Source organism: Tachysurus fulvidraco, chromosome 1, assembly GCF_022655615.1.
Source record: "Tachysurus fulvidraco isolate hzauxx_2018 chromosome 1, HZAU_PFXX_2.0, whole genome shotgun sequence".
Taxonomy (NCBI): domain Eukaryota; kingdom Metazoa; phylum Chordata; class Actinopteri; order Siluriformes; family Bagridae; genus Tachysurus; species Tachysurus fulvidraco.
This window is the reverse complement of record NC_062518.1, coordinates 23,829,524-23,850,796: the sequence shown is the minus strand read 5'-3', so window position 1 is coordinate 23,850,796 and position 21,273 is coordinate 23,829,524. Positions and strand designations below refer to the sequence as shown.

The window sequence follows — 21,273 nt, the reverse complement described above, 5'->3', positions numbered from 1 at the left end:
CTTTTGTATAAATGTTATGCATTTACTTAACTGTTACATGCCAGAACAGACCAGTTTCACGGCACAATCTGTTACCCACAAGTCAAAGACATATTAGATGTGATTGGGTTGCTGGTGGCATACAGTATGTGACCTACAATCTGCACTGTGCTCACATTAGGGGACAGGAGGGTCGCCGATCTCTCCGGGCAAAGGTTTCTATGGCAATGACCTGTATCTTGTAGTTTGCTGGTTTTCAGCTCCCACTCACCTTAAGGTTGAATTATCCTAGATTCCTTTATGTCAGCTCCATATTCTTCTGCTCTATTTCCCCCAGTCTATCTATGTTTCTGCCTTTCTGTTTAGTTTCTCTGACCTCTTGCTCACAGCTCTGCATTGCTCTGGTGTGGCATAAATATATAATGCATATATAATGCAGTCCTGTATGAGACATCAAGAATTTTCCTTCCTTCAAATTAAACATCAGTGCCAAAATATATATATCAGCTTAAAACAAATTGTTATACTTTTTTATATGCCGAAATTCTGCTTCTGCAGTGAGGCCCGTAAAGATTGTCCATAAAGATTTTTCATCCATGACCTTTTCAGGCCTTAACATGCCAAGAGGCTGACTATGAAATAACACAACTAGACAAAATAAATGTTTCTGGCCTTTGTGTGCTAGCATGGTTATCAAAATTGTACAAGCCAAGTATTAAGGTCTTCACATCTGAGTGTTCACCATGTTAAATCCTCACACATAGGGTCAAAAGCAGTGAGAACAGATATAAAGATGTAAACCAATTTTATTCCTCACATCAGTGCTTCGATAAGGAGTGAATGAGGAACAAATGAGAATTTAATGGATAACTATGTACCCCTACTCTTTCCTGTCAACCAAACTCCAGATGGCACTGTTGATCTGAGATCTTAACACAGGCATAAATAGTATTAGTAATAAATATTTACTAGATTTGTAAAGTTTGTCGCGACAAACTTTGATGTTGGCTTTGACGAGGCAAGTATTCGCAAAGGCCGGTACTTTTTAGAGGTGAATGAACATAAGGGTCAGTGTTAATTTTGGAGGCAAGTGGACAGAAAGATAGGGTGCCAAAGCATTTGGAGACGAGCATGTGATGTCATTCGAATACTCCTGAGGAAGTTCCCCTCATTGGGCTGAGTGTTTTGATACGCGATTTTCACATGACATCATGTGTCGTCACGTGATGTCATCAGAATACACCGCGAGGCAATTCCCCTCATTGTGCCGAGTGTTTTGATATATCACATGCCCATTTTGTGCAAATTTTTTTATTTTGCATATTTTGGGGGTGGGGCTGCGGCACAATCGAAAGGCCAGTCAGTACACCAATTTAAACCTTTGTTCAGAGTATCACCCTACTATTCAGGCTGGCCGAGTTTGGTGTAGATAGTCCGAAAGCTTGCCGAGTTATAAATCTCCAAAGTTTATAATGGGAGTCTATGGGAAAAAAAGGCCAATTTTAGACCTCTTAGAATCGCTTAGAAAAGTAATAGCAACAAACTTCAGACCAGGGTCTACAACATATCCAAATTTGGTGCATGTGGCCATGGGCATAAATTTCATTTAACAGTAGGTATATATATATATATATACAATTTTATGAGCAATTTTTGAAGGGGGACACAAATAATACAGTCAAATTGTAATTATAAAGATATGTCCCCACAGTGAAAAACTTTGATTTTATCATTATTATTGTAGCACGGAGACATGCCATTATGGTTATTTTCAAAGTTTTTCTCAGGTTCAAATTTTCCATTTCTCGATCATTTTATCTAGTCTATGACACTGCAAGGCAAGTTTATTTATACTGTAGCACATTTCATACACAATGGTAATTCAAAGAGCTTTACATAAAGAAAGTAAAAATAATTAATCAATCAAAATAATAAATAAACAATAAAAACAAGGAATTAAAAAAGGTTTAAATTTTTTTTCTGAATAGAAATTGATTATACAAAAAAAAAAAAAAAATACAGTGGGGTCATAGCACAGTGCTCATTTAGTAAATGCACAGCTAAACAATATGCTAATTGTGGCCGTTAATGTCAAGTTAACATTATGCCAAGTTGTCCCAAATAAAACAATGCATGGGAAATGTTAGTTGCAGTGCACTATGCAACAAGCTATTGTAAACAAGCTAACGTTAACTAGAGAAGTAATATTTTATTCGCTAATATAGCAGATAGAAAATTACATCGGTAATCAGCATTTTTGCCGCAACTAATTTATGAATGAATCTGCATCAACTACAGAATACAGAGAATCGCTTTATTTAAAGTTCAATTCAATTCAATTTTATTTTACAATAGGCTTCATCTCAAAGCAGCTTTACAGAACATAAACATAGAACAGAAGTTAAACATAAGGAGAAAAAAGAATTAAAATAGTAAACAATTAAGATATATATAGACTAGTTAGATACATGGGAGCTAAACCATTAAGAGCCTTGTACGTAAGTAGCAGCAGTTTGTAATCAATTCTAAACTTAACAGGTAGCCAGTGTAGAGATGATAAAATTGGGGTTATATGGTCATACTTTCTTGTCCTAGTGAGAACTCTGGCGGCTGCATTTTGGACTAACTGTAACCTATCTATTAAAGATGCAGGACAACCACCTAGTAATGCATTACAATAGTCCAGTCTAAAGGTCATGAAGGCATGAACTAGCTTCTCAGCATCAGATACAGACAGGATGTTTCTCAGCTTGGCAATATTTCTAAGGTGGAAGAAGGCTGTGTTTGTAATATGGGCGATATGATTTTCAAATGACAGGTTGCTGTCTAGTATAACACCCAGGTCTTTCACTGTTGAGCTACTAGTAACAGTACATCCCTCTAAGTGAAAGTTTCTGTGTACTGGTTTTTGGACCTATAAGTAGTATTTCTGTCTTATCAGAGTTTAACAACAGAAAATTACAACTCATCCAGTCTTTTATCTCTCTAAGACATTGAGTTAATTTGGACACTGTGGCTATTTCATCTGGTTTTGATGAGATATATAACTGTGTGTCATCAGCGTAACAGTGGAAACTAATCCCATGTCTTCTAATAATGTTCCCTAATGGAAGCATGTATATCGAGAAAAGAAGAGGCCCTAGAACTGATCCTTGAGGGACCCCATGATTAACTGGTAATAAAATGGAGGATTCACCATTTAATTCTACAAAATGGTATCGATCAGACAGGTAGGATCTAAACCAACTTAAAGCCTGTCCATGAATACCTGTGTAATTTTGTAAGCGATCTAGAAAAATGTTGTGATCTATAATGTCGAATGCAGCACTAAGGTCAAGTAGAACTAATAAGGACATAGAGTCATGGTCCGAAGCTAAGAACAAGTCATTTGTAATTTTAACAAGTGCTGTTTCTGTGCTATGATGGGGCCTGAAACCTGACTGAAACTCTTAGAGGATATTGTAAAGCACTGTAGTGTCTAGAGCCTTAAGTGAGACTGGGTCACTAATTGCTCTCGTATGTTGAGCGTCACCTATTTTATTCCTGATACTTTCGATTTTATCAGTGAAGAATCTCATAAAGTCCTCACTATTGAACTGTGATGGAATAGTGTGTTCAGATTTCTGTTTTTTGTTAAACTAGCCACTGTACTAAATAAAAACCTGGGATTGTTCTGGTTATTTTCTATGTGTTTGAGCAGGTGCTCAGCCCTAGCAGCTTTTAGAGCATGACTATAGCTGGACATACTGTCCTTATACGCAATTCTAAAAAACTCTAATTTAGTTTTTCTCCACTTTCGCTCGAGGTTACGGGTTTCTCTTTTGAGGGTGTGAGTATGACTATTATACCATGGTGCAAGTGTTTTATCTCTAACCTTCTGTAATCTGACTGGGGCAACAGTGTCTAATGTGCTAGTGAATATAGCGTCTATTATGAGATAAATTAGATAAAAGTCTGTGATGTCATCACTTTTAGTTATGATATCTATATCAGTGACATCTATTCTGTGTGATATTATTAAATCTAGTGTGTGATTACGACGATGAGTTGCTTTAGTGATGTTTTGTTTAAGCCCAAGTGAGTTTAGTAAGTCCATAAATGTGAGTCCTAAAGCATCGTTTGTATCGTCAACATGAATGTTAAAGTCTTCTACAATTAGTGCTTTATCAAAGTTAACCAATAAGTCTGAAAGAAAATCTGCAAATTCTCTAAGAAAATCGGTGTAGGGCCCTGGGGGTCTATACACGGTCGCTAGAGCAAGAGACATCAGGGATCTCTTCGTGTGCAAGTGCGATAGTGTAACCTTAAGGAAGAACTAAATCTAAATCAGTCATAAAATGGCATTTTTCTGGTCTAATTACAGTAAGATTATTTCGAGAACTTCTCACGTATTTACTTTTTGATCTCACTGCTCGGGGAACAGACAGAGGTTCTATAGGGTGAACACTGTGTGCATTTGTGTCAATGTGTTGAGGTGAAGGATGACTATTGGAATATAAATTTAAGGAGTAGTTTACCAGTCAGAAGGTGTGCAGCGCCCTGGAGATGTGGTCTGAGAGGATATCCGCTCCAACTCTGCTGGGGTGCAGGCCGTCAGCAAGGAACAGCCTAGGACGCTCCCAGAAAACATTCCAGTTATCAATAAAGAGTAGATTCTGAGTCTGACACCATGACTGTAACCATTCATTTAAAGCAAAAAGTCTACTGAACCTTTCAATTCCTCGCTGGTATGTTGGAAGCGGTCCAGACACAATGATCCTCGCTGTGGGCGCTGTGGTTGTCAACACCAGGGTGTTGAAGTCCCTCTTCAGGATCTACGACTGCCTCAGGCAGGTGTCGTTCGAGCCAGCATGAAGAACCACAGCTCCGGTGTTTCTGCTCATGGCCTTAGGTACCTGTGCAGCGACATCAAGAACACGAGCACCAGGCAAGCAGTGAGTCCAAGCCTTACCTTTCGACACAGTAGCATGGACTTGGCGGACGATGGAGTCTCCGATGATCACGGTGTCGCGGTCCGTCTCGCGAAGGGGGGCGAAGCGGTGAATAAAATGCCCTACTTAAGGGAGCTCAACATTAATTGAGCAGCAACCACACACCTGACTCGTGTGTGCAGAGTAGGTGAGATGAACTGGGAAAGCAGGCAGTGAGTCAAACCACTGTGGGGAAGGGGAGGGGGAACTCAACTGTTTCTAAATGCATTTGTTGCGTTTTCCTTTTTTTTTCTACTTACAAAAGTATTTAGGTATACATACATATATTTTTTCACAATAAAGAGTGCAATATTTAAAAAAAATTTTTTTTTTTTGGAGGGGGGCAACCCGGGACGCCCATGCTTTTGGCTCAAAAGCCCTAGGCCGCATTAAATTTTATACATTTTTGTCTAAGCTTAAATAGGAAAAAAGACTATAATAATAATAATAATAATAATAATAATAATAATAATAATAAGAAGAAGAAGAAGAAGAAGAAGAAGAAGAAGAATTAGAATAATAGTAATAATAATAACAACAACAACAACAACAACAATAATAATTATTGTTGTTGTTGTTGTTGTTATTATTATAATACTTTTATGTATGAAAACGACAAAACAGTAACTTTTTTATTCACTGCTTATTTATTACTGAAATCTTTGATCATCCCAAATTAAACTCTGATAGGGGCATGACCACATCAGGCAATCAGAATCTTTAATGTCAAGGGGTGGGGCTACAATTAGGTGACCATGACAACAGACACTGCCTAAATAGACATGGAAGTGGACACACTGACACTGAATGCAGAATGAAAAACAAAGTTATCCCTTAAATGGAAGAAATAAATTTTGGTAGACGTGTGCGTTCTCACGAGTCACTGCGTTTAGGAATAGATTCGGTTGACAAGTGTGGATTAAAAAAGTCTGTATGGACCATGATGTCTGCACATCCACACAACTTTGTTGCGACATTGTTAAGCCATAAACTAGGTTATGGCAATTGAAATAGTTCATCATTTTCTTTTTATTCACATTTTATGACTCCAAATCACATCCTCATGGTGATTAATATTCAGTGCTTGAACACCATCAGTCATAATGTCAGATAAAATTTAATTTTACTGTCATCTCAGCCAAATACATATACAGTGAAATGTATTGTACAATGTATAAGTTGCCACATTAAGGTAAGGGACCAGTAAAGCTAATTTAAAAGAAATGCTGAGAAATGTCAATAAAATAATCTTATATAGCCAAGACTATAATCTGCTCATAAGAAATGAGAAACACAGAAATTCTCTCTCCCTTTTACTGTGCATATAGAAGACTGATTTTATATTTTCATACCTATTGAGCATGACACTAAAAGCTCTCTCTCTTTAACAACTAGATCAATGCTTTTAATAAAGGAACAATCTGAGTTCCTTTCACGTTTATGGAACTACCCTTTAAACTTCCATGGTTATTTTTTTCAGACCCAAAATTTTTTTCAGACCTTTATCATAATCGCAGGTCAGTGCTGAGGTCGGTGAATATTCTTCAGTTAATAGTGCTTATGTAATGTGCCTATGTAGAAGTCACTTCTAGTTTTAAATTACACAGTTATGTGTTAAGCCTTGATAAAGACTGGCCGGATGAATAAGAATGTGGAGGCTGGAAATGCTTATTTTTCACTTTTTATTTTTCCTTTTCAATGCTTTAATATTCAGTGTGTAGAACTGAACCAATTCTGACTTTTACATTGAATATCATCTTTAAAGGCAGAAGTGCGTTTGCTTTTTGCCTTTTGTTTTGTTCGTTTGTTTGTTTTCATTTGAGCATGCTTCAAAGAACGTTTAATTATTATTATTTTTTTGAAAGAGTCATCATTTGGAAATGAATCACTATAGATAGCATTAATAGTTTATCACAGCAGTAGAACTAATGCTTAGGAGGATACTGTGAAAGAAAATGAAGAATCCTCTGACCTCTCACACACTATCTCCATGATGAAACTGGAAGCATTTTCTTGACTGATATTTGTGTTTCTAAAAGTCGGATTTGGATCTGCAGATTTGTTTAATGCTCCTTTTTCAGCCGGCATTTTAGGCACTGAATTTATAAAACATTAAATGTAAAAATATTTAAAATTCAGAGTTACACAATTACAAACATACAGTAAATCTGAGCACTATGAAAAAACAATCAAGCCCCAAATAATTTTTTCAGCCAATCGGCAGGAAAAAAAAGCATATTTTGATATGTGACCAAAGATTTACGACATTCACATCCAAATCTTAGTGCCATAACTATCATTATAAAGTTACTGAACCTCTGTACCTTTTTTCTTTCTGTTGATAAGGTCACATTTGAACCTACAATCTGACCCAAAAGCTTTTGGTCCAAGGAGAATTGTGGGCAAACATGCAAGAGTTCACTACTCAGAGTGATTGGTGGCCTGAAGCTACTAATCTACTCAAATATCCACCAAGGCGCAGATGTAATTTGAAATGGATATGGATAGTTTAGAGACCACCAGTCTTTGGAAGTCATATCACCCATTACGACCGTGTGCTGTACTGATGTTAGTGTGCTCATTCTTACAGAGTAATTGGATTTAACTATTTACTGGTTGGCGAATATGAAATAATTTTTTTAATTCTTCTGAACTGCAAAGGAGAGTAAGGAGTTTAAATATAGACAAAGTTGTAACGGGGAGATAATGGCTTAACAATAATGATCACAGCAACAACTGCCATCCAAACAATGGCCGTAATTATTCAGTAGGACGCATTTCTTTTAGCTAATAAGCTTGTGGGAAACTCAACACAAACCTGTTCAGAAAACAAACCTGCTGAATAATTTTGATAGAATCTCAGGAAGGAAATATGTTTATTTTAAAAATTAACTTTTTTTTTCTTTTCATGTCATGGACATGTTTAAGAACAATGGCTCAGCAAAGGGTTTGACAGAAGTGTGTACTTTTGTGGTACAGATTTCCTTCAGTGATGTCTATGACATTTCCCTTACACACTGACAAGCGAGGAAAACACTGCAAGAAAACTAGGCTTAAAACTCTTAAAACGTATTGGCTACTGAAATATGTTATGGCAGAAGGCTGAAAAATCGACAATGAGGTGCTGAGAAAACGAACAGGACGTTTTTGTGCTGTGAGCCTCTTGACTTGATATAGGTGTTCTAAAGACATTTACTTTAAAAATTTAGGCCATGTGATCAAATGAATAATAACAACAATAATAACAAAAGCATGAATAACAATGACAACAACATCTGTACTTATATAGTGTCTCAATATGCTTTACATTTTAATGCACTCACTCACTCACTCATTTTCTACCGCTTTATCCGAACTACCTCGGGTCACGGGGAGCCTGTGCCTATCTCAGGCGTCATCGAGCATCAAGGCAGGATACACCCTGGACGGAGTGCCAACCCATCGCAGGGCACATACACACTCATTCACTCACACACTACGGACAATTTTCCAGAGATGTCAATCAACCTACCATACATGTCTTTGGACCGGGGGAGGAAACCGGAGCACCCGGAGGAAACCCCCGAGGCACTGGGAGAACATGCAAACTCCGCACGCACAAGGCGGAGCCGGCAATCGAACCCCGACCCTGGATGTGTGAGGCAAACGTGCTACCCACTAAGCCACCGTGCCCCCCCCCCACCCATTTTAATGCATATAAAGATAATTCAAAATATAAAAAAGTACTTCAATTCAATTCAAATTAAAGCAAGCATACAAATAAATAAGCAAATAATTATATATCTATTGGAGATACTATACATGGCCAACACAATCAACAATATAGAAATATAATTTTAGATACTTACCAAAATTCGTTGTTATGAAATCTAGCATTTTTTTAAATTTATCGCAGTTTTTATTTCAGTTTATAATCTTTGTTTAAGATATAATGCCTAGTTTGTGTGTGTGAATAATTCAGACACTTCTTTCTTAGACCTGGTGAAAAATGTTTTTCCACACGGCACAATGTGAGTCAGTAATTTGGCATGCAGGAAAGCCATTTATTATGGGCCGCAATTATTGTCAAGAGGCTTGAGTAGAGTTAACAGCCTTATGAATGCCTGAATGCTATAGAGAAAAAAAAAATTAATTACTGCAGCTGCATTGAAATTGGGAGTATGTTATATTCATGAGTCTATGCCTGGTTTTTATTTTTAATTTTTTTTCCCCCTCCCAGATGTGTTAATGGACTCAACAGCAATAGCAGAGCTGGGCTGGACGATATACCCATCAGTAGGGGTGAGCACTGTTTAGCTGACCTACCCTTGTATGACCATTTACCATATGTAAACAGAACGCTCTGCTGTTTTACCTTATCTAAACTCAACGCCTGACTGCACAAATGCACAATGACTTGTGATATTCAGCCCCTGCAGGGCATTTGAATGAAATCCAAATGAAGACTAATAAAATGTAATGAAACCGTTCTTATTTGCTGGTGTGTGTGTGTGTGTGTGTGTGTGTTGGGGGGGGTGTTTCGACGTTGACTCCTGGAAAATAAGATCAGTGGCTAGGAGACACTAAGGATTTGTCAAAGATGTTTTCTTTCCCATTACTAATGCCTCCACTCTTTCCCCAGTGGGAGGAGGTGAGTGTCTATGATGAGCACATGAACACTATCCAGGCCTACCATGTCTGCAAGTCGAGATCAAGTTCATAGTGCGAGACTGCGGCAGCATCCCTAATGTCCAACTATCATGCAAGGAGACCTTCAACCTCTACTACTTCGAGTCTGACTCGGACACGGCCAGTAAAGTTTACCCTCAGTGGATGAAGAACCCCTGGATCAAGGTGGGCACCATCGCACCCGACGAGACCTCACAGGTGGACCTGGGTGGCCGGAGAATACTGATTAACACAGAGGTACGCAGCTTTGGTCCTCTGTCTCACAACTGCTTCTACTTGGCCTTTCAGGACACCGGCGCCTGTATCTATCTTACTGCTGTGCGGGTTTTTTTCCGGAAGTGTCCCCGTGTTGTCCGGAACGGAGCTGTCTTCCCAGAAACTTTGACAGGAGCAGAGAAAACTTTGTTGGTTGCAGCTAGAGGGACATGCATACCCAACGCAGAGGAAGTTGATGTGCCAATTAAACTTTACTGCAACAGAGATGGCGAGTGGTTGGATCCTATCAGGCGCTGCATGTGCAAAGCTGGACACAAGGAAGGCGAGAACGGCACTCTCTGCCAAGGTGAGCTTCTCTGAAGTTTTCATTTTAATGAAATCCGTTTGATGCGATAGGATATAACCTTTGGGTATCTGGGGATTTCAGGCTCTTTCTAGTAGAAAAAGCTACTCGCACCTTATTTCATAAGGTGACTTTGTGTGATCCAGCACACAGTTTTGACAGTTGAGCAAGTTGATACACATTCAAGGAATATTAGACTACATCCCAAACCACATACTACACACTAAAGTCTCTTTAGAAACATTAATACAATCATTTAGCATAATTTGCCATCAAAGCTTAAAAAATAAAATATATTAAATTGTGTAGAAATGTTTTTATTTGCAGTACTACAGACTAATATTTCTTAATCATTCTGTAAAGAACATGTTAAGTAAATATAAAGCCAGTTTAACATACACGCAGGGCTGATCCTGACCTCCCTGGGGGCCTAAGCAAAATTCTGCTATGGGGCCCTCCTACATTTCGTGCACGATTGCACGCGCATATAAACGCATGTTCACGCGTGGCGTGGTTATCGAGCTGCCGTTTATAAATACTGTTGCCCTTGGGCGTTTATTCACGCGAATGTTCACGCAATAAATTGTTGTGTAACAGACAGGCCAAGAGATGCACTCTTTGAAGATGCTTTAATCACTTGCTTGCTTTCTACCCATGCTTTCTTCACACTGACAGAATCTGTCAGTGACTTGACCTTGGCGAATTCCCGTCTCTACCCCATTGCATGGTATCTACCAACCATGGAAAGTGGTGCTGGCAACGTGGAGCCAACCTTTTAAACTGCTGGTCATGCAGAGTAACATGTTGGACAGAAAGTTCTAGAAAGTTTCAGAAAGAGCTCATATGCCCCTTTTCCACCGAGGCAGTTCGAGTGCTGGTTTGGAGCCAGAGCCTAATTTAGAATCAGTTCTTTCTGTTTCGACCGCCAAAGCACCGGCTCCGAACCACGAAAAGTGGTTCTTAAGTAGCACCAAAACGTTGCTGGTCTAGACTTAAGAACCGCTAATGACCGCAAACTGATAATGTACCTTAAGTACACTAATGTTTAATGCACGTTTACTTTACCGCGATATGATACATTATCAGCACACATGATAGTAGGTAGCTACATGCTAAGGCTAACTTTTTTTCTGTGTTAACGATAAAATAACGTTATGTACTTTATCGATTACAACCTCCGTTTATACAGATTACATGGAGCTGCACGTACACGTTTTATTCGCCGCGTTTGGATGCCAATGTAGGTTCGCAAAGCCATGAGCATTAACAGTAAAGCAACATCTGCCATTGTTGTTGTGTTTGTGTTTGCCGCTGCTGCGCTAACGTTGCTGGGACACGTGACACGTATACAGTGACGTCACACTCGGCGCTGTGATGGCTCTCTAGCTGGTGGAAAGGCAAACCTGTTCTTAGAAGGTTCACCAGTGGAACCAACTCTGAACCAGCACTAGCGCTAGCTCTGAACCAGCACCCGGGTCTTTCCGGTGGAAAAGAGGCAATAGACACCTGCTATTGGTTAGTGAAACCTTTGAGTGACAAGGGAGGGAGTGAAAGAGAGAGAGACTATGCTTTCCTTCCCACCAAGAGAGCTTGGATAGTTTTGCTGTCTTGGCTGCTGGCGACAGATATCTGGGACTTGAACTCATGCCCTCACCATTTAGGAGCCGGAACGGAATCTCTACCTTTATTAAAATTCTATAAATTTCCTTGTTTATAAAGACAGGTTATATTTTTGAAACAGAAGAAAACTTCATTTCAGAAGGAAAACTGTGTATTTTCAGAAATTTATTTAATAAAATATAATTTTTATGTATGATTTGAATTATCATTTGAACAATTTGAACAATTACAGTAAAACCGGGAAAAAAAAAGAGTGATTTTAATCCATGGAACATGACATCCATCTCTCATTTGGCCACACACACACAAACTGTCAGAAAAATCTCCAGGCATAAAAGGGGTTTGTGTGTTTATTAAAATGTTTATAGAATTGATAACTGAGAAGATATAGTGGGGAATAAAAAAAGAAAATTGAAATAGCAAATCAATAAAAACCAAAATGTCAAATAAAACATAAGTTGCTGAGAAGTGAAAAGAACAAAAAGTTGGTCTATTACAGGGATTTAGCATAGAATCATTTGCACTCCAAATGCAAATCCAAAAGAAAACATGTCATTTAGGATTCTGTGAGTCAAAGTAGTTACAGTACAGTAGTTACAGTATAAACACACCAATCACGCATACACACGACACCACTAGCATCGTAGCTCAAGGTTATAATATCAATTAAATGTATGCACGAATATTCCCCATTCTCCACGGAATATTCCCCATATCTCCTGCGTGGATAATCCTTCCGTGAGTGGTAATGCAGTCCGATAGAAGTATTTAGGGAGAAGGTGTTTTCCCCTTGTTCACTCGGCTCTTTGCAGATATGATTACACTCACAGAGACAGAAGAGTTGAAATGAGGATGTGATTTTGGTAGAATTCTCATGGGCACTGTTGACAGATTATAAATTACTAGGCACGGCTCCCCCTGGTGATTCCATTCAAATATAACGCACAGCTAATATATCCCCCTGTGGTGGTTAAGTGTGTACAAAAAAAAAAAAGAAAAGAATTGAGGATCTGTATTTTGTGTGCTACTCTGAATTACTCTGGTAATGTTTATGCATCATCACACCTTATATTGAAAAATAACAGCGATTTTAAACCAGGACTTGCCTGTTTTAATGCACTCACAGCGTAAGGGGATATGAACAGATATTCACACTCTTCCCTGCTTAAAACGAACAGTGAACGTCTGTCAAAAAGCCAAGAACCATGTTTCTCTTAATGTATCTCATATCTTGCATTTCAAGTCAATTCAAGAAGGTATTATTGTCATTTCAACCATATATAGCTGTTGCAGTACACAGTGAAATGAGACAACGTTTCTCCAGGATCAAGGTGCTACATAAAACAAAGACAGGGCTAAGGACATGTAAGTAGTCTTAGCCATATAAAGTGCAACCTGGTGCAAACAGTGCAGGACAAGACAAACAAGACAGTGCAGGACAAAAAACAGTGCAGACATAAAGTTACAAGACAATACAAAAAGTACTTGTAGTCTGTGCTGAATTAACAGCCTGAATTTCAGGAAATTAAAAAATATATAAATACTTCTGCAATGAAAACTGAAACATTCAAAGAACCGACATATGTTTTGGGTAAAACCCATACAGAAGAAAATCTATTTTACTCCAGCGCTACACTTCAACACATGTTTGATAACTACAAAGTGTTCCTTGAAGTATGACTTTTTGCTTGCATGAATAAACTCTGCTTTAAGTATGGATCGCAGCCAAAAGCGATGCCTGTAGCAAGAACCGTGCATGTATGCAAACGTTATGAACACAATTATATATTGTTACAGCTTCAAATCAATAGCTCATTTCCAGAGAGTTACAATATGTTCATTTCTCTATGATATATAAGACTGCTACATCTGCCTCACTGGGGCTCTTTGTACAGCTGAGATTTTGTATTAGAAATATTGCATAAATTACCAGTAAGGTGTGGAGTCTGAAGTTTTAGTTATTCAGTTGGATTGCAATGTACTTTTATATTTTTGGAATTAAAGATGTCTTGTTGCAAAATGGACTTGTGGAAGAGAAATAGGACATGGATGCAGCTTAATTCATGTACTTGCATTAACTTGATTTGAACGTTTGTTCTCAGTGATCAATGCGAGGCATGGATTTCTCTCCATGAGAGAATAGATACGCTCTAGATGGGAATATATGCCGCTGTCTGTGCTAAGATTATAAGTGTACATTATTACCAAGTCTGCAGTTATTGCTGTGAATTTGCTGCTTTGACCTATTGCATACTCAGGTGATAGATTTTTTTCATGGATGCATACTGGGTAATACAGTATATCCATTTTTTCCTGAATACAAGCATCATATATTATGTCCTCCTAAACAAGAAAGTGATTTTATTGTGGAGATATGTAACACACCTGCTTGCTTGTGACATGGAGCTCTAGCAGTTATAGTTATTTGCCCTTTTATTGGTGTTTTTCTGGTAGGCTTAATGTAATAGAAAGGAGAATTACTTTTCGCTTGCACTGACATAACCTTGGAAAACCCAGCAGCCACACTATCAGAAAGTAGTAGCATTATTGTGTCAGCAATATTCAGGTAGTTAAATGCTACGTATACAGTTTTTAGCTTTTTATTTTGTTGTGTTCTAATGTCATATTTGCAAGGATTTACAAATAATTTTTTAATAATAATTTTTTATTAATCTTCTGCAATGGATTACATTCCATCCTTTGTAGCTCTACAGAATAATAGGGAAAATTGGGGATGAAAGTCGAATGAAGACACTAATGAAATGGGTATATTTCATTTCATTGATCTTTGATTTGGTACATATATACTTACTTATACTCCCCAGAAGAGGAGGATTGTAGCACCGAAAGTGTCCTTCCCACTTCAGTGACCGTCCGGATTCTTCAACTGGATATCGAGAGGAAGGTCCGTCAGGCCACCTCTGGGCAAGCCACTCCCAGCAATTGTCCTGCAAACAGACTTTTTGTCCCCAATAGTCTACGCTCCCAGGTTCTCCAGGGGTGTCATTGCTCGCCTTTGTTCTGTCACCCCGGTGTGTCCCGCACCTTGGCAACCGTTCAACAGCGGTTCTGGTGGCCCACCCTCCGCCGGGACGTTCGCCAGTTTGTGGGGTCATGTACCACCTGTGCTCAACATAAGAGCTCTCATACTCCACCTGCTGGGTTCCTTCGTCCTCTTCCTGTCCCTCGTCGACCATGGTCTCACATTGCCGTGGATTTTATTACTGGATTACCTCCCTCGGCTGGCCAGACCACCATCCTCTCTGTCATGGATCGGTTCTTGAAGATGGTGCACTTTGTATCATTACCCAAGCTCCCTTCTGCCAAGGAGACTGCTCTGCTCCTCCTCCAGCACGTCTTTCGACTGCATGGCTTGCCTAGGGACATTGTTTCTGATCGAGGACCTCAGTTCACATCAGGATTCTGGCGAGAGTTCTGTCGACTACTGGGGGCCTCAGTCAGCCTGTCATCTGGATTCCACCCCCAGACCAATGGTCAGGTTGAGCGTTGTAATCAAGATTTGGAGGCAGGTCTTCGCATCTTATGTGCTGAGCAACCTGAGTCCTGGTCCACCAAGTTGGTATGGGTGGAGTACGCCCACAACTCCTTGCCCTCCTCAGCCACAGACATGTCTCCGTTCCAAGCTGCTTATGGATACCAACCACCTCTTTTTTCATCCCAAGAATTCGAGGCTTCTGTCCCCTCTGCTCTCGCCCTAGCCAAACCTTGCCGTCACACCTGGAGAAGAGCTCGTGAGGTGCTTCTTAAGTCCTCACAGAACTATGCCCGGTGGGCTAACAGCAACCGGTGTCCGGCACCTAAGTACCGTGTCGGCCAAAGGGTATGGCTATGCACCAAGGACCTTCCTATCAAGGGGTCTTGTCGCAAGCTCACTCCTCGCTTTGTCGGACCATTCCCCATTGCCAAGATACTCAAAGTAGCGGTACGTCTCAAGCTTCCTAGCAGCTTACGTATACATCCCACTTTCCATATGTCTCGCCTCAAGCCCGTTCAGGCCTGCTCTCCGCGTGTGTGTCAAACCATGGATTTTCCCTTTTGTTATTTTTTGGATTACTCAATTTTGCCTTTGTCGGCCAGAGACCCTTTTTTGTATTTTTGCTTATTTCGTTTGTGGATCAGTCCTATTTTTCTGACATTTTGGTGGGATTTATTTTTTGTTTTTCCTTCTGTGGACTTAAGGGCCTTGTTGGATTATTCATTTGTTTTCTTCAAGAATTTTTCCTGGACTCGCTCTTCTTGATTTTGTTTGTGGATTCTTCTCTTAGTCTCTTGTTGGAACATTTTGCTTGGTCTGTTTTTTCTGCGACTATTTATTTCTGTGTTGGATTATTCCCTGACATTATATACATTCCCTTATTAAATCTATTTTTGTGGAAGTCGTATATGTTCTGCATTTTTGGGTCCATACCCCCCTGCACCCTGACAGCCTTATTCTTTTGGGATTGAGTGATCATGAAACATTTTAGGTTCTGTGAAGACCTTCTCTTCCTCAATCCCGTAGAACTTACTAACTGTTCTAGCAGTTGACCGTCCTTGTGGATTTTTTGGAAAGCCAGCTACTGGCTGACATGGCCCAAGAGAGCAGCAGAACTATTAAACTGTATTTTAAGCTGATCAACATGAGCTGGGGTTAATAGAATCTCTAGTATTTAAGTGAAAGAAGCATACAAAAGTTTTTAACAGCTGTAATACTTGATTGCTCTGGCGCATGTGTCGAAACTTTGCTTGTTTATTGCTGCAGCATTTTAAGATTGTTATTCTGGCACTTTGAGAACAATTTTTTTTTTTACTCCAGCATTTTACTGTAAATGCATTTTTTAGTATTTTTCTCAACAGTTTAAAAGCATTTTTTTGTTGTTTTACTCCAGCATTTTAAAGGCATTACAAGTTTGCCCTTTTTTTTTGCCTTTTATTTTATTACAATTTTATATATTTTATTTTTAATTATTTTATTTTGATGACTGGATGACTGGTGTAGAACTATATCTGAGTCCAATTTTTGCAGTTCATGTTGACACAAAATGTGTCGCTTGGCAGAATTTGTGTCTGGATTTTTAAAGTGAATGCCATACAGGAATTTGTGGAAGAAGTTTGAATAGAAGATTTAAAGCTCTACATTAAAAGAAGAAAATTAAGTTGAAACAACTTTAAAAAATTGAGGTTTCTTAAAGTTAACTCAACCCCCCTTTTTAACTTTTTTGGACAATGTTAGTGTACAGTAGGTGTACAGTATATAGATGGCTATGTAAGTTTAAAATGATGTAGAAACTGAATTAATTTCCAAGTTGAAGTTTGTACCTTTTTTTATAAGAAAAAAATGAAACAAAAGACTTTTGAGCTGCCCCTTTTTTAAACATTAACTACATTAATAACACAGGAACCTTAGGCAAAAGAACATTTCATGTAAAATAGAACAGGGCAGAATTTACTGAATAAAAGAAAAGTGCAGAGCTTTGAGCAGCTCCCTTTTTCCTCTCTCCTTTGCACCTCTCCTTACTCCCTTTCCATTTTCCATATCCTAGTGAAAGAAATGGGCATGTAACTGTCCTGTCAGCAGTTTGAATCTTAATTGTCCTGCCAGCGTAATTAGGTGCATTACTGCCACCTTCTGCTCTGGAGTATGGAACAAAAACAATCTGTTTTTGGCTTGGCTTTTGATGACGCTCCTGTCGTAATAACTAGATTAACTGCACATGAATGAAAGATTTATCTTTTTATTAATATCAAAGAGCTTATATAATTTTATGATATTAGATTATAATAAGGAGATGTGTCGGAACTCAGAGCCGGTCTCCAATTCGACACATCGCAGGGTGATCTCCACACTTAGACTTTTTGGTTACTAAAGACTGTTTTAGTTAAACTTAACTGTTAACTCTATAATTACTACAAAAATACTGAGAAAACTCCTCAGACCTGAATGAGAATGACTTTTTTAGTGTGGTCAATCAGCCAACAAATTCTAAGAGAAATTGCCAAATTAAAAGTAACAAAGTTGCCAAATTAAAAGTAACAAATGAAAACCCCCAAAAAGAGCATGTCATGCAAAATCAATCAAGAAAAACAAGAACTCTCGCGACGTCCTTGCAAAAATAAAAACACCCACCTTGACCTCCCATTACCTTTCACCCATATGCCCATTTATGGATTTTCCTCCCCTTATTTTTCATGACCTCAGACTAAACACCTGGGCCTTCTTCAGTCTGCACAACAAGTTTATGAGCATCACATGCCCATTTATGGATTTTCATCCCCTTATTTTTCAGGGCCTAGGTCTGTGGACCACTGTTTTTTTCATTCTACATAACATGTTATTGCTATGGACCAAGGTCTGAGAACCATGGTGTTCTTCATTTTCCATAACAATTTATGAGCTAAGGTCTGGGAACCATGGTCTTTTCCCTTCTACATAACAAGTTGTTATTACAAATGTGCTCAGACTGTCTAGGCCTGACAGCCCCGAATCTGGTTGCAATAAACATCTTTGGCCTACAACATCACCTACATATGTCTTATGACAGCAATTGTAATATTTTGCAAGGCCTAATACTTTACTTTGGTTATAGTATTGTAAGGAATAATATTTTAATTATTTCTACTAAGATGTTTTTACAACAGATGCTTAATATGATAATAGAATTTTAATGGGTCCGGGCAGACCCTTCACTCGGTCCGGATCCGGGCCGCGGTCCGCCATTTGGTGATGCCCGCTCTAGCCCATAGGTCACTAACAGGCGGACTGCGGTCCGGGTCCGGGTCCAGGAGCTGTCCAATATGGACCCGGACCTAGAGCCAAAACAAAAGGTTATGATTTAAGACTTGATGGGGTGCTTCCATTTTAACCGGTGCAGCTTTTGCAATATTTATGGTAGTGGTACTGGAAAAGCACAGAACAATTGCATGCGAGTTAAGCCATACCACGTGATACCATTTAGCCAATCAAGTCTGTGCATTTCTGAAGTAAACACTGCTAGTAATGATGGGAAGTCCGGTTCTTTTCCGCAAACCGGTTCTTTCGGACAGTTCATTTTAATGAACCAGTTCAATAATCCAGTTCATGATGTAATTCACAATGACATCATGACGTAAATTCCTTCATCCCACCTCTGCTGGCAGATAATAATACAATCAATTTACCACATTTGAAAAGTTCTTTGTAATCATAACTGTAGATGAATACGTTTCTTGCATTTAAGTTTTGCAACTAAAACACCCAGTACAGGCATTGATGTGCAAACGTGGGTGTTTTACATGTACATGTCGTAAAGATATAAAGTTAATAAACTAATCTTCATCAAATTACAAAAACTTACAAAAAAAAGCATAATTTTGAAATGTTTCTTTCGCTCCATCAGTTGTTTCAAAAACTAATGCAACTGAGTTAAAACACTCATATGTTGATAAGACATTAAATCATAACCTTTCCATTTGTTGCTGTATCAGTTCAGTGATTTATGCAGGTGTGACGTGCAATATCTTTTTAGGTTTGGTTTTTATTTTAATGGGGGGATTCCGGGTCCGGAGACACGCCCACTGCTGCTGAGCTGCGCATCAACATGGAGCACACCTGTGACACATAATTAGTGCAGCATGCTAGTGGTTTTATAAAAAGCACATTGGAGTGGGGCTGTTTAATTTCTCTTCCGTGTGCATCTTGTGTGGGCAGAAAAGGTCTTTTGGCTATATTTTCCTGTCGCTTTCCCCTGGTGAGTCACCTGCTTTATTCCCCTTTTTTTTTTAGTCGCGTAGCATAACGGGTTCTCTTTGGGAAGGGGGAAACCTTTTTGAAATGTTTTTTCTGTTTTTCAGGTGCGGCCAAAGAGCGCTAGCTGCTGTTTCTAATGGCTGTTTCTAGCTGCTGTTTCTAGTTGCTGTTTTAAGCTGCCGTTTTATTACGGCTATTTTCTTAGTTGCTGTTCTGATTATTGCTGTTTGTTTTTATGAGCTGTTTTAAACTTGACTCATTATTGGGTTACAGTCGGCATAGTGCGGACGTTGCAGCGGTGAACACTATATCTTGAATACTGGGATGATACGTCAGTACTGCATTGCTGTATGTTTATTCTGAGTACAAGTTTATCGAATTAACCGGTTTTGTATTTCTTTCTTTCAAACAGTTTTGGTGCTCTTTCAATTAATCTGTTTTTACCGGTTATCACTGGACTGTCATTTGTATTGTTTTCTTTTCTTTTGCGTCTTTTGTTTGAGTGTCTGTTTACCGCATATATATCCACCTCTGACTATCGGACAACGAACTGTGATTAGTGAGGCTTAACAGAGGGAGTGTATGTTTGTCGTCCTTTTGGTTCATCCCTTTTTTCCTTGGTTTATCAGTGTTTATTATTATGCACTGCTTTGTTGTGTGGTGTGTCCCTCTTTGTTAAGGCGGACCTAGTCTAGTTGTTTTCTCCATTGTTGGTAACTAATTGGTAAACTGTACACTTGTATCTTAATGTTTTTAGGAACAAATGGTTTTCCTTTTATCTTTTTTTTGTAAAATAAAGTTGTACTCATTTATTGGAAAGTCACGTCTCTGTCCTCAATCCCATTCGAACCAGCAGGGTCCTTCATATTATTGTAACTTATTTTTGGTTTAACTTATTTTCCTGGGTAACCCAGGTGGCGTAGTCGGTTCCTTTTTTTTCCATTCTTAATGCCTTAACCAGGAAGGTTACACATGCGCAGTAACAACAGCTCATCGGTTTCAGTATGTCTGACGCATCCGAAGGAAACAGTTCTCAGTTCAGTGTACTGATGATTTGCTGTATCGGTTCAGTGATTCACGCATGCACAGTATCAACATCTTGAGCTCACAGTTCTCTCAGCACAATATGTCTCAGTTCAGTGTACAGGAGTTACATATACTCCGGGATATTAGTATATTTAGAGTCGGAGGGGCTGTCAGGCATGACCAAAAGTGAGTACTTTAGTAACTTGTGGATCAGCGCTGACTCAAGATGCGAACTGTTTAGAACGAATCAGTCCGATTTGGTGAACTGGTTCAGAAGAATGATTTGTTCACGAACTGGCCATCACGAACTGGCCATCACTAACTGCGACTCAACAGTGCAAGACAGTTGAGAGAGAATTAGAGTAAAGTTACTCATGAAAGAAAGATAGCGATACATGTAGAAAACAAAGGGAGAGAAACAGATGACTGAGACGGAGAAAGGAAGAATAAAGAACAAATGTCAGTCTCCAAAAAAAAAGACAAGTAGACCCGTGAAAACATTTAATTCATTTAATTAAGGACAGATTCTTTTCTGTTCATACCTCCCAATGGGAGCACAAAACCAGTGTTTCAAACCGGGGCACTTATTAAAAGTGGCAATGTGAAACGCCATTATGAGACAAAACAAAGATTTTGAACAAACATATCCACTCAAATCTAAAAAAAGCGTCCCTGAGACAGCTTTCCCAGGTCTGAGGGAAGTAGCCCTATACATCCTGACCATG

General features: G+C 38.9%; 1 long non-coding RNA gene across 1 annotated transcript; it reads left to right on the top strand.

Moving 5' to 3' along the window:
• The first annotated feature begins 18,747 nt into the window (after positions 1 to 18,747).
• On the top strand, positions 18,748 to 20,340 carry LOC125145921. The gene is made up of 2 exons (XR_007144395.1): positions 18,748 to 19,523; positions 19,627 to 20,340. It is a non-coding gene; the product is annotated as an uncharacterized LOC125145921 (long non-coding RNA).
• The last annotated feature ends 933 nt before the right edge of the window (positions 20,341 to 21,273 follow it).